At 41.9% G+C, this 13,674-nt stretch overlaps 2 long non-coding RNA genes across 2 annotated transcripts in view; one reads left to right on the top strand and one right to left on the bottom strand.

Annotated features, from left to right (window-relative positions):
- LOC129486806 (uncharacterized) overlaps positions 1-13,674 on the bottom strand; it is a 381,019-nt gene that overhangs the window by 219,305 nt on the left and 148,040 nt on the right. The gene's annotated exons all lie outside the window — the stretch shown is intronic.
- LOC129486803 (uncharacterized) lies at positions 6,773-7,958 on the top strand. The gene is made up of 2 exons (XR_008659094.2): positions 6,773-6,964; positions 7,664-7,958. It is a non-coding gene; the product is annotated as an uncharacterized lncRNA (long non-coding RNA).

Below are 13,674 nucleotides of genomic sequence, written 5' to 3'. Positions count from 1 at the left end.
GGAAAACAAATTGTTCTACCAAAAAGTCACATCCACTCATATGTTCATTGCATAATTGTTCACAATAGCAAAGACTTGGGATCAAGCCAGGTGCCCATCAACAGTAGATTAGATCAAGAAAATGTGGTACATATGTCAGAGCATTTGAACCAGAGCAACTCCATCTTGCATAGGGGCTGGGTAAAATAAGGCTGAGACCTGCTGGGCTGCATTCTCAAATGGTTAGGCATTCTAAGTCACAGAGTGAAATAAGAAGTCAGCAAAAGATACAGGTTCATAAAAACCTTTCTGATAAAACAGGTTGCAGCAAAAAAGCAGGCCAAAAACTCACCAAAACCAAGATGGCAATGAGAGTGACTTCTGGTGGTCCTCACTGCTACACTCCCACCAGTGCCATGATAGTTTACAAATGCCATGGCAATGTCAGGAAGTTACCCTATATGATCAAAAAAGAGGAGACATTAATAATCTACCCCTTGTTTAGCATATAGTCAAGAAATAACCATAAAAAATGGGTAACCACCAGCCCTTGGGGCTGCTCTGTCTATGGAGTAGCCATTCTTTCATTCCTTTACTTTCTTAATAAACTAGTTTTCACTTTACTCTCTGGACTCACCCCAAATTCTTTCTTGCCTGAGATCCAAGAACCCTCTCTTGGGGTCTGGATCAGGACCCCTTTCCACTAACACATACATACCATGGAATACAACACAGCCATAAAGAGAATGAAATTACGTCCTTTGCAGCAACATGGATGCAACTGGAGGTAATAATCCTAAGCAAACTAATGCAGAAAAGGAAAACCAAATACTACATGTTCTAACTTATAAATGAGAGCTGAACATTGGGTACACATGGGTATAAAGATGGAAACAATGGATGCTGGAGAATACAAGAGGAAGAAGAAAGGAGATGAGCAAGGATTCAAAAACCACCTACTGGGTACTATGCTCACTACTTGGGTGATGGGTTCAATCGCACTCCACACCTCAACATCACGCAGTATACTTTGGTAAAAAACCTGCACATGTACTCCCTGAATCTATAGTAAAAGTTGAAAAAAGGAAGAACAAAAATAAAAGTCAAGTGGAAGGAAGATCTCCTGGATGGAGACAAAAAGCCTAGAGGAGCATTCACTCTGAAGCTAAGGCACGGAAACAGAAGTGATTAAAGCATAGGCTCCATATCAGACTGCCTGAGCAAGCCAGTCTGTTAGCATCTAAGCACAACTTTTGCATCTGTAAAACAGGATAATAGTAATATCTAGCTCATTATAAAGCATTTAGCATACAGCCTGGTACATCGGTAAAGCACAGTTATAATTAGCTGTTAGTGAGACAATATCAATTAATGTCCCTTAGACTAGGACAAGGGGTACCACATCATTTAGGGTGTTCTCCTTGTCATTTTCTAAAGACATTTCTGGTGCCTAAAATGGGTCTTGGTCAAGGAATGCCATCAGGTGAGAGGTACACCAAGCCCAAACGAGACTAGCCTCTAGGCTCTGTTTCTCCCTTTTGGGTTGCTCTCCAACCCTCTGTTCCCACCCTCAATATGTGGTTGACCAGATGTCCCATGATGCTCCAGGACCTCTATTAAATTGTCCAGGAGCCTTATGGCTAAACCCCAGATCCAGAAGAGTGTCCTGGCATGGGTGTTCCTCCTACTGTCTAGTGTATTATTTCTATTGCAGAAATTATGCAAGATGTGCCCATCAAAATGGTGCTGACATGTTGATTTGGGATAACTTAAAAAAAATAGCATATAGTCAAGGGGCTCCTACATATTTTAGGGGCAGCCCTGGGAATGGACACTCATTTCATTAATTTACTACTTCATTTATTTAACCAATATTTCACAGAAAGAATGAAGGCTTGGCCTTCACAAGACATAGGTTCCAAGTCCAACTCCAGTTAAATCTTGACTATGAAATGTCTTTGTAAAATAAGAAATGAAACACAGTGAAAGTGGCTGTCAATAGACCCCATAAAAATAGAAATATATTTTTTTAAGAGATAAGACCTCACTCTGTCACCCAGGCTGAAGTACAGTTGTGCAATCACAGCTCACTGCAACCTCAAACTCCTGGGCTCAGGTGATCCTCCCACCTCAGCTTCCCACATGCACATGCCACCATGGCTAATTTTTTTTAATTTCTGGCAGTCATAGAGTCTCACTATGTTGCCGTGAATTCCTGGTCTCAAGCAATCCTCCTGCCTCAGCCTCCCAAAGTGCTGGGAATACAGGCATGAGCCATTGCACCCAGCTAGAAATATCAGTTTGACAAGGACAAATACTAATTACAAGGTAGGGTTTCCAGTCCTTTCTTCTCCTCCTGAAAGCTAAAGATGACATTTGCATTGTACACATGGCTTCTCCCCATCCCCTGTGCTGTTCTATCTTTGCTGGCTACTTCTGGGCTATTCTCTGTAATACAGAATAGGGAAATGAGAGCAAGGAACCACAGTAGCCAGAAGAAGAGGCAGGAGGGGGAAAGACCAATGTCACTTGTCCTGGAGAAGAGAGAGAAAAGGGTCCGAGGAGGCGGAGGTATGGAACAGCTTTGGAGAATGAGACCATGGGGAGCAAGAAAGGGAAGCAGCATGTGGCTCTGCATTTTGAGATGGCTTCTTTCGTATTCTTCAAGAGAACTGGGTAAAGCCTGCAAGTGCTTTGTAAAGACTTTTCCTTGTTGGGATGTGTTTCTTTGAGTGTGACAGTGCATCAGAGAGGAATAATGTAGAGCCCCGGGATCTGAGTACTAGTAATAGTGTAGTAAAAATAATAGTCATAACAGTGGCAGCCATGGGAGCAGAAACAGTAGAGGTACCAACAATTGGGCAAGTCGGGTTCACTTTCTGGGCCTCAGGTTTTCTATTTGCAAAACGAGGGCATTCAAAGCTTCTTCTAAGGTTTATTACTCTGTGATTCTACTCATGTCTGCAAAGTGCCCAGTCCTGAGTTAGATGATACAGGGGGGACACAGGATATATAACACATGATTCCAGCCCTCCAGGGTTTGAAAGAGAGAAGGGCCTTCTTGCTGTTTCTTCACACTCATGGCTGATTGCTGCCTCAGTGCTTTTGCACTTGCTCTTTCTTCTGCTTGGAATGCTCTTGCCCCAGATATTCACATGTGTTCTTCCCTCCCTTCCTTCAAGTGTTTGCTCTTAATGAGGTCCTCCCTGACCACCTTCCCACACTCCCTCCCATTTGGCACTCTCTCTGCTTTTCCTGCTTAATTTTCCACTATTCTTGTGGTCATCTAATATATCATATAACATATTGATTTGTTTATCATCTGTTATTCCACATCAGAATTTATGCTTTACTATGACAGGATTTTCTTTTCTGTTTCATTCATTGCTATATGCCCGGCAACTAGAATAGTACCTGGCATGTGGCAGGGGCTTGGTAAAAAACAATGAATGAATTAATAGGAGACATGACACGACTTGGTCAAGCAACAGAACAACAAGCCTGCATTTAATATGCACAAGAAGTCAAAATAAAAGCACTTAAGGGATTCAGAGAAAGGAAAAAGGGTTATGAGCTGAAGCACTCAGAAAAAGGCTTGACAGGTTGGGGAATATTACATCGTGTTTCCGTAGATGGGATGGCCCTCCTCTCTGACATTCCCTGAGGCAATTGAGTAAAACATGAATATAAATTACTTTTGGCTGTGGGTCTTTTTTAGCTATTTGGATGGTGTATCCTTTAACATGAGCCCTTTCTGAGACTGGACTATGTAAGTCCCTGTAATAATGAGGGTTGTAATTGAGAATATACTGTCTTCTCCACTATCGACACTTGCAATGTACAATTTCAGCTCTTGGAACCAATCGCAGCCTCTTGCATTCATTTAACCAACATTTCTTGAACACCTACTGGATTTTGGGGATCTATTGAATCACAATTTGTGGCAGTATAAGTAGTAGAACATTCTTGTATTCTCCCAGAGGCACCCGAAAGCCAGTCTCCATGATCCATATTATTAAATTGACGTTGTCGTTTTCAAATAAAGACTTAAAGACTTTGGGAATCTAGGGACTGTGCGTTACTTAGCAGTTGATGTAGCAAAACACCAAACTTGTATTCCTTATGACTCCAACTCTTCTCCTAAATCCCCTCCCCTTCCCTCACAAAAGTATCCTTGATTTGAACCTGCAGTGACAGTCTATCATGATGTCTAGACTTCAGCCTTGTCACATGCTCAGAAATAATGATCACTCTTTCACTCTATGGCTCAGGTACTACACATTCTGAACCTACAACAGCCTCACCTACAACCTTTATTCATTTCCAACCCATGAAGATCAACGCTGAGAAACAAGAATTTCTTTTTTTTATGTTTTGTTTTGTTTGTTTTGTTTTGTTTTTGAAACAGAGTCTCGCTCTGTCGCCCAGGCTGCAGTGCAGTGGCACAATCTCGGCTCACTGCCAGCTCCGCTTCCCGGGTTCACACCATTCTCCTGCCTCAGCCTCCCAAGTAGCTAGGACTAAGGTGCCTGCCACCTCGCCCAGCTAATTTTTTTGTACTTTTAGTAGAGACGGGGTTTCACCGTGTTAGCCAGGATGGTCTCGATCTCCTGACCTCGTGATCCGCCCGCCTCGGCCTCCCAAAGTGCTGGGATTACAGGTTTGAGCCACGCGCCCGGCCGAGAAACAAGAATTTCACAGAAACAAGCACTCTGAAGCTATTGCATCAGGCTTCCCCAAGTTGTCAGCAGGTTCACCCTCTGTGAAGAGACCTGCTGTGATTGCCTAGCGACTTTGAAGGGCTTGGTAAATATTAGAAAAAGCTTTTCCCAAGCTCCCAAAAGTTATTAGGCAGCATGAGGAGAAAAGTCAAAGTTATACAAAGACATGACCTTCAAAGACACAGAAGAAAATAGATATCATAAGTGGGAAGGAATAGACCAGCTCTAGGGTTAGTTCACAATTTAACCCTTGCATTTCTCATAATGCTGACATGTTTAAGGCCACAATCTCTCCAAGATCTTTGTTACCCTGACCAAGATGGGCAAGTCACCTGATCTATGTAAGTCTCAGCACTGCTAACTGTAAAATACGGATGTTACCTTCACGGGATTATTTAGAAAACTTTAAAAGATTTTATATGTACAATGCCTAGAATAGTGTGTGATACATAGGATAATATAAATAAGGGCGTTTTTACATTCCCTTCTACAACATTGTTCAATGTTATAGTGCCCTGCATAGCAGGCATTTGCTTTCTAAAAGAGGCCTGGGGGCCAGGCCCAGTGGCTCACGCCTGTGATCCCAACACTTTGGGAGGCCAAGGCGGGTAGATCACAAGGTCAGGCGTTTAAGATCAGCCTGGTCAATATGGTGAAACCCCATTTCTACTAAAAATTCAAAATAATTAGCCACACGTGGTGGCGCATGCCTGTAATCCCAGCTACTCGGGAGGATGGGGCAGGAGAATTGCTTGAACCCGGGAGGTGGAGGTTGCAGTGCGCCGAGATTGCACCACTTCACTCCAGCCTGGGCGACAAAGCGCGACTCCGTCTCAAAAAACAAACAAACAAAAAAAACACCTGGAGAGAAGTACATGGCAGAGGCCTAGGGACTGAGCCCATGATTTTAACAACAGTCATTCAAATTTAAGTGTGGCTTAGTGAGGTAGAAAGGCTGGAGCTTAGGAAAGCTGGACTGTCCAGTTGACTGGAGTATGTGACTTAGTTTCCTCAAACTATAGATAGCATAGCACATCCTAACACAGGCTGCTGTTTGTATCAAAATCTAGTAATGGAGTAGGCGTGAAAGCTATTAGAAAATTCTAAATACTTATTAAATGTAAGGTCATTGTTATTACTGTCAGTGAAATGAATCACTGGGACTAGATCACTCCAAGCTCACTTCAAGCTCTGACATTGTATGACCTTAGAGCCTTTAGCTCACTCCGGACCTTGAGCCAGTGACTTTGCCTCCCTTTTTTCCCTTGTCCCACCGCCCCACCACCACCTGTCACCTGGTTGCAAACACACTAGTAAGAATATTTTAAATGCATGTAGCACATTTTTCTCCAGAACAGTGAAAGCACTTGGTTTTAGAGCTGTCCAACTTTATTTTACATCTGCATCACACAATAATACAAAGCAGAATCCCAGGTATCATTTTATTAGGTCAGCCTGAGCTGTCTGCTCATGACTGACTTAGCACAAATCAGATTTTAGGCCTGAGCAAACATTTCCGAGAGAAAATCCCAAGTTAAATTAGAATTATCTTCCATTATTTTGTAGACCAATGAAAATTTGAATTTGTATAGCTGTGGTCAATTAAAGATGTTTGCAATATTAATCAGTGTTTAAAAAGGAAGGAAATTCTGACATCCTACAACATGAAGGAGCCTTGAAATCATTATGCTAAGTGAAATAAACCAGACACAAAAGGACAAATACTCTCATTGTTACCAGTGGAGGGTAGTTGTCCAGGTTCTTGGCATTTTGAACAAAGAATTAGGCAAAACACACAAACAAAGCAAGGCAGAGAAAGCAGAGATTTATTTTAAGAAAAAGTATACTCCACAGGGTGGGAGCAGGCTCAAGCAAGAGTGCTGGTTACAGAATTTTCCATAGTTTAAATGCACTCTAGAGGGTTCTCATTGACCTCCCGCCAGTCTGATTGGTTGTGGGAGGGGACCAATCAGAATGAAGAGTAGGCCTGTAACCAGTCTGATTGGTTGTGAGAGAGGACCAATGAGAGGTATTTTTCATTTTTCAACTGCCACACAGAAAACAGAGCGGTTGCCACTGCCACACAGCAACTGCCATGCAGAAAAAGGAGTTGAGAAGGGAGTAGCATCTGATATGTAGTCAGCATGAATCAGCCTTAGGTTCCCTGGCTCCATACCCTATTCTTCCACCTCATTATGATTCCACTATGAGGCATCTAGAGTAGTCAAACTTATAAAGACAGAAAGTAGAGCTGTGGCTGCCAGGTGGGTGGAAGGAGAGAGAAGGAGTTATTGTTTAATGAGTAGGAAATTTCAGTTTGGGAAGACGAAAAATGTTCTGAAGATGGATGGCGGTGATGGTCGTGCAACAATGTGAATGTACTTGATGCCACATAAAAAGTGGCTAACATAGTAAATTTTATGTGTATTTTATAGGTGTATATTTTTATTTTGTTATGTGTATTTTATCACAATATATTTTAAAAGGTGGCTACAAATTATTTGCTATCTCTCTCATTGAGAAGTGGAGTCTAATTCTCCTCCCTTTGAAATCAGGCTAGCCTTTGAGACTTTCTTGACTAAAGTGGCAGAAATAAAGTTCTAGAATTTCCAAGGCTAGGTCATAAGAAGTTTTGTAGGCTTCTTGGAAGCCTTGCTATGGGTTGTTAATGGGGAAGAGGGTGTGGAATTCGCACACCCCAGGAAATATTTGGCAATGTCTGAGATTTTTGTTGTTGCTATTGTTGTTATAACTGGGGAGGTCAGAGGGTGCTGCTGGTATCTAGTGGGTAGAGTCCAGGGATGCTGATAAACATTCTGTTACACACGGCACCTCAATCCCAGCAAAGTATGGTCTGGCTCAAAATGTCAACAGTGCCAGGGCTGAGAAACTCAGCTGTGGGGAAAGCCAGCTGCCCTAAAATCATTACGTTATGAGGAAATCCACTCTTACTGTGTGCACAGACCACACGGAAGGAGAGAAAACGCCTGAACAGCTCCAACTGTGGCAGCCATACAAGCCCAGATGCCAGACAGTGAATGAAGATGGGCATCCCATTCCCAGCAGAAATGATGTGAAGAACCAAAAAAAAATCCACAGACAGCCCTAGATATACACCTCCAGGTGACCAACCCAGACACCACCAACAGTTAGCACTATTCCAGTTGAATACTCCCCAACAAAAATCTATCCTTGCTATGTGTTGCCTGAATTCATGACCAACAAAGCTATGAACATAATAAAATGATTGTTATTTTATGTCACTTAATTTTAGAGTGGTTTGTTCATAGCAATAGATAATCAAAACAGCAGCCTGCTAATCTCACAGAAGAGATTAGAAACATTCAACGTGGTTTTAGGAAGACTGAAACTAAGTAGACAGTGCAGGTTAATTCAAGCTTAATCTGAGTGACCCCACCTGAGAAATGGGGATCTAAATCTCTATCCTGCATGAACTTGAGAAAATTTAATAAAATCAGGTGTTTAAAAGTGCTTAGGATAATACCTGGACAAGTGGAGCTATTCAATAAATAACTTTAGATTGGATTTGATCTGGGTTGTCTTAATACAAAGCAAAAATGACCTTTATCATAGACTAGTTCTTTTTAAATATTGAGTAATTTAAATTAGCATGAAGTGGTTTTGTCTCAGAAACTGTCTTTTCTCCCACCCACCTCATGTAAATATCTCCTGCAAATCTTTCTCAGAGAGACCCAGGTTGGAGTTCCACTTCTAACCCTTACTAGCTGCATAACCACGAGTTATTAGCATCTGCTATGGTATGAATGTTTGTTTTCCCCCAAAAAAATTATGTTTGAAATCCTAAGTGATTAGATCATGAAGGCAGAGACTTCATGAATGGGACTAGTGCCCTTATAAAACAGGCCCCAGAAATCTGCCTTGCCCCTTTACCATGTGGGACATAGCAAGAAGGCACTACCCATGAACCAGGAAATGGGCCCTCACCAGGCACCGAATCTGTTAGCACCTTCATCTTGGACTTCACAGCCTCTAGAACTACAAAAAATAAACCTCTGTTGTTTATAAACTACCCGGTATATGGTATTTTGTTATAGCAGCAGGAACAGACTATGACACTGTCTCTAAGCTTCTTTCTTTTTGTGCAAAATAAAGATAATAATAACATATCTGTCTTATAGAATGGTTGTGTTGATTAAATGAGATAAATGCATAAAAAGTCCTTAACAACATTCCAGGCACAAACCAAACACTCAATATCATTTTAATATCCTGTGGGCCACCTGCCCCACCAACTTATCTGACATCTCTGAATCCCAGAAGCAGGAAATACTTAGACCCTAACTGGTCCCTTCACAGTAGAATTAAAATAAACTTTCTGTAACTTTGAACTGTGACTATAACTAGGAAAGAAAAGACTACTCCATTTCTCCTCGTTAGTAATAATGAAAGCATTCCATGCAGCTCAGGGACATTTTTGGAAAGTCAAAGAGGAAAATCTTGTGACTTCTTCCAAAGCAAAGATATGAGGAATCCTCTGCTGTGTAAACACCCAGAAAGAAAACCAATTCCAGATGCACCTGCCTGGTATACCTCTCAATGGAAACCACATCTGCAATTTTATTTTTTGACTTCACCACCTAGTGTTCCAACCAACATAAAAGATTGTTCTGCAAAATCAAAAGATGTACCAATTTGAATTCAGGTTTTTCTCAGGCTTGAGTAAAAGCATTGTTAAAAAATAATAATAATAAAAGCTATTACAACATCTATCAGCAAGAAATCAGGCTGGTCATTGAGATGCAAATCATGTTTCCTCTCCAGGCTGGTAGAATTAATTACCACCAGTGTCTTGAAGACTGTGCTCAGGTCTTCCCTTTTTTTCTGTGAATCCTAGAAGCAAAAAGCCACACTCTGGGCAAATCATACAGATGAAAACCCTCAACAGTGGGATTCTCCAATTCAAGAGGCCTAGTTGGTGCTCAGGAAAATAAACGAGAAATATGTGCAGACAAATTTGATTGGAATCCTTTGAGAAGCAGGAAACGAGGAAAATTCCAAGAGCTTTGATTTGAAAAATGGAGACCCCTTCTGGGCTGTAGCACCTATGGTTTAAAATGAACCAGAATCTGTTCTAAGGAAGATTGCTGGATTCAGTGATGATGCTGTCAGTTCAGAGGAAATACCAGATACACACACTTGTTATCCACCCAATTAAAACACTGTTCTTTTTTTTTTCTAGGTATGATATCCATGTAGAGCCCTATTAATTCTATACACTCTCTGGTTTTACAAAATCTCCAAGATTCATAAGACTGTGCTATAAATGAAACAAAGTGATTTCTAGTATTTGGGGCAACAAGATATTCTCACATATATGATGAGTGGTATCATTTAAACATGACAACTTAAAGGGCAACTCACCCCCACATCAGCACACCCACACACCCACCCCCCCCCCGGGTATTTTTTCACTGTAGAGCTTACCACCCTCTGACAGATCATATTTGTGTTATGTGTGTGTTCATTTTCTGTTTTGCCTGGCAGAATGTAGGCTCCTTGAAGTGAGTATTTCCACTGTTTTGTTTACTGTTCTCTCCACAATGCCTAAAACAGTGGCTGGTCTATGAGAAACACTTGTGTAAATTAGGATCCAGTTAAGCGGATACTGGCAATTTAAACAGAGAGAATTAAAAAATATTAACAAGCCATAAGTTATTGAATTGATAGCTCAAAAACTAAAAAGAGAACTCAAAGTAACTACCTAGGGAAAAAGTTGAAATTACTAAAACGTGAAAACTCAAATAATGGGCTCCATGGAGCTGAAACTCTGATCTCTGGGGAGAGGTCAATACCTGGCTGATGCTGGTGTCTCTGAGGTCAGAGGAAGCCCTCATAGGCCTGAGACCCAGATCTGAAAAGGGTCACTGCCCCACTGATGTCTTCAAGGTGGGGTGTGGTGAGGCTGGCTCTGTAAGTGCTGGAAAAACTGCAAACTAGAGTTACCTGCTGCTACACAGGGAGCTGCTGCTTCCAGGGTGATGCCCACAGGAACTGTGAGCCAACAAGAAGCCCTGGGAAACAGATGGGAAGGAACAAGTCTCCTCTTCCTCCTCCAGGCTTGATGTGTGGTCTGCAAATTCCTAGCCCCAGAATCACAAGGCTAAGTGTGGAAGGGAAGTGTTTATGCTTAGAGGTAATGACTTTAAAAAGTTATCAGTGAAGACTTGCAGGAGAAACAAAACGAAAGCAAAGAAAGAAGAAAAGAAGGAGAGAAGAAAAGAAAAAAGAAAGGACAGATATACAGACGGCTGGACATCATTAAAGATAAAGAACTCCATGATATTTAGAGTAAGACTAATACTTAATAACAATGCCTACCAATTATTGAGCTCTTAAACCTTGCTAAGCTCCTTACACATCTACTGTCTTGTCCTGACAATTCTATGATATAGGATTTATTATTCCCATTTTATAAATGAAAAAACTGAGAGAGGTTTAAGTACATGTCCAGGTCACAGAGTTAATAAATGCCGAAGCAGGGATTTAAGTCCAAGTCTCTTTAGTTCTAAAGCCCATGTTTTCTCATCCCATGGCCATTGGCTAGTGTGTGTCTGGAAAATTGATATTTCAAAAGTTAGGGTTAGAATGAGAAAAGAATCATGCTCCAGTAAAGATGAAGTTAAAAAATATGAGCCCTAGGGTTGATTTTCCAATGAACTGGCTGTATGCCCTCAAATGAATTATTATCTTTGAGTTTGACTTTCCAGTAGAATGGAAATAACGAAACCTGTTCTGTGGTGTGGATAACAGATGGTTCACTTACATGAACCCACATGACATCAAATAGTCAGAGTCATTCAGATGTGGTTTCCCCAAATAACTATCGCCCACACTCTCTTCCTTGCTAAGCGAATCCCAGTTTTGCTTCAGGAATTAGGGTCCATGTGATTCATGGTTCCTCCTCAGCACCAGGGTTGACTGATTCAAGCCCATCATGTTAATTCTATCCTCCTTGCCAATGATTGGCTTAGAAATAGGCACATGCCACAGCCACAGTCCATATGAGAAAAGAAGAAGCAAGCTGAAGGGGTTCTGGACACACTTTTCTCACTCTCAAAGATAAGCAAAACAGGGACTGCTTATTTTGGGCTCTGAGCATAGGTAGGTGAAAATGTGATGTCTGGAGCTCCTGCTGCCTTCTTGTAAATACAAGAAAAAGCCATCATCAAAACGCTACCAATCCTAAAATTATTGTACCTATTGTTTTCTGAAATAACTTCTTTATTGTTTAAGCCCATTTTAAGTGTTCAGTATTCTGATATTTTAAGTAAAAGCATTCAAATGGGTCAAAAGCATTCTCTTTGGTATATATTCATATGGCTGCCATTCCTCACTCTCTTGCAGGTGACCTAGGCTGAACAGAGGGCTGAAAAAGTTTTAAACTGGATAAGAACATAGGGTGTCAGTGATTACACTAGACTGCACTGGAGTTATATTATTACATGGGACTGTTCTGGAGTTATGCAAATTTTACTGGGGTGGGTTTTTTGATGTTAAAACAAAGGTGTTATTCATTTATTTTCTAATAGTGATTGAAAAAGCTAAGGAAACTCCCCATGATTTTATCCAGGGAGAGAGAAGGAGTAATCCAGAAAGTCAAGTTGAAAGGATATTGAGATACCTGTCCAATCAGCTAGGTTATATGTGTATCAGCCACACAGGGGCCGAGTCAGTGCCACCCTCACTGTGTCCATGTAGCCTGTGCTGACGCCTCTTCTGCCTGTCCTCCATCCTGATTTTTGGTCTGTGTCTCTGGCCTCTTCAGGACCTAGCCCACCATTTCAGAGCATCAGTTGAGACTCTGAACTCTCAAGACAGCCTCCCAGCTGTGAAGTGCTGGCTCCCCTCCATCTCTTCATTTGCCAAATGGGAATAATAACAGAGGCCACCTCCAAGGGCAGTTTTAAGCATTACATCGCACTGTCAGCATTCACTCAACATTGACTACCTCGTTTTCTCACTCCTCTATTCAAATGCATCCTTCTCACTGACACTGCATTTTTTCATGATGTCTAGAAACACTCTCTTAGCATGGTCTTGGGAGTCCCTCCTATGAACTTGTCAGAGATCCTCCACGCCTTCCTGACCACAGAAGTCCAGATCAGACCCTGATGGAGCTTGAACCAGACCTGGAAGAAAGGTGATGTGGACAGTCTCGTGATGAGGAGGAAGACCAGCTACACTGAGCTCCCAGCACATGCCAGTGACTTTAGAGTCATCATCTCATTCATTCCTTACTGCAGAATAGAAAATAGATTCAGAAAGTCTAACTGGCATAAGTTCATGCAGCTCATAAATAGTGAGGCTGAATTGAATCCTAGGTCTCTTTGTCATAAATCTAGGGCTTTCCCAACTCAACGCACTGAAGAAAGTCCAGGGAGCCTGGCAGGAATGCAGGAGAGGTTAAGGCAAGCATGAGGGATCGAAATCTGGGTCCCTCATTTCACCAAATCCACGGCTCTTTCCAGGGACCACACCGGTATTCATTTTGGGGATGTAGTAACACATAGCAGTGGTCATGATTGAGGAGAGAGAGTGTGGAGTCAAGTACACTAAAATTTTAAAATGAACTCCCATTTTTAGTGATTCTCTTTAAAGTGGCAGCAGATCCCAGTTGAGCCAATGTAGCACCTGAGTGTCCACCTGAGTTTACTGGCATTGGTTTGTTTGGCTTTTTGTTTTATTTGTTTACTTGGCTGAATGGGCCAGGGGGTAGGGAAGAGGGGTGGAGATTTGGGCATCCAGAGGAGAGAAGAGAGGGGAAAATGGAGGACAAACAGGAATAAGCTTCTGTGTACCAGGAACCAGGTCAACCCTATGTCACACTTTGACACCCTGGGAGGCTTCAGGTGACCCCACCCAGGACGGCCAAGCTGAGCAGGCAGCAGGAGACGTTGTGCTTCCAGGGGGTGCCACTCTCCCACCAAGGGTG

The sequence above is a fragment of the Symphalangus syndactylus genome, chromosome 7 (genome assembly GCF_028878055.3).
Source record: "Symphalangus syndactylus isolate Jambi chromosome 7, NHGRI_mSymSyn1-v2.1_pri, whole genome shotgun sequence".
NCBI classification, from domain to species: domain Eukaryota; kingdom Metazoa; phylum Chordata; class Mammalia; order Primates; family Hylobatidae; genus Symphalangus; species Symphalangus syndactylus.
Note: the sequence above shows the minus strand (reverse complement) of the source record. Positions and strands in the feature narration are given on the sequence as shown.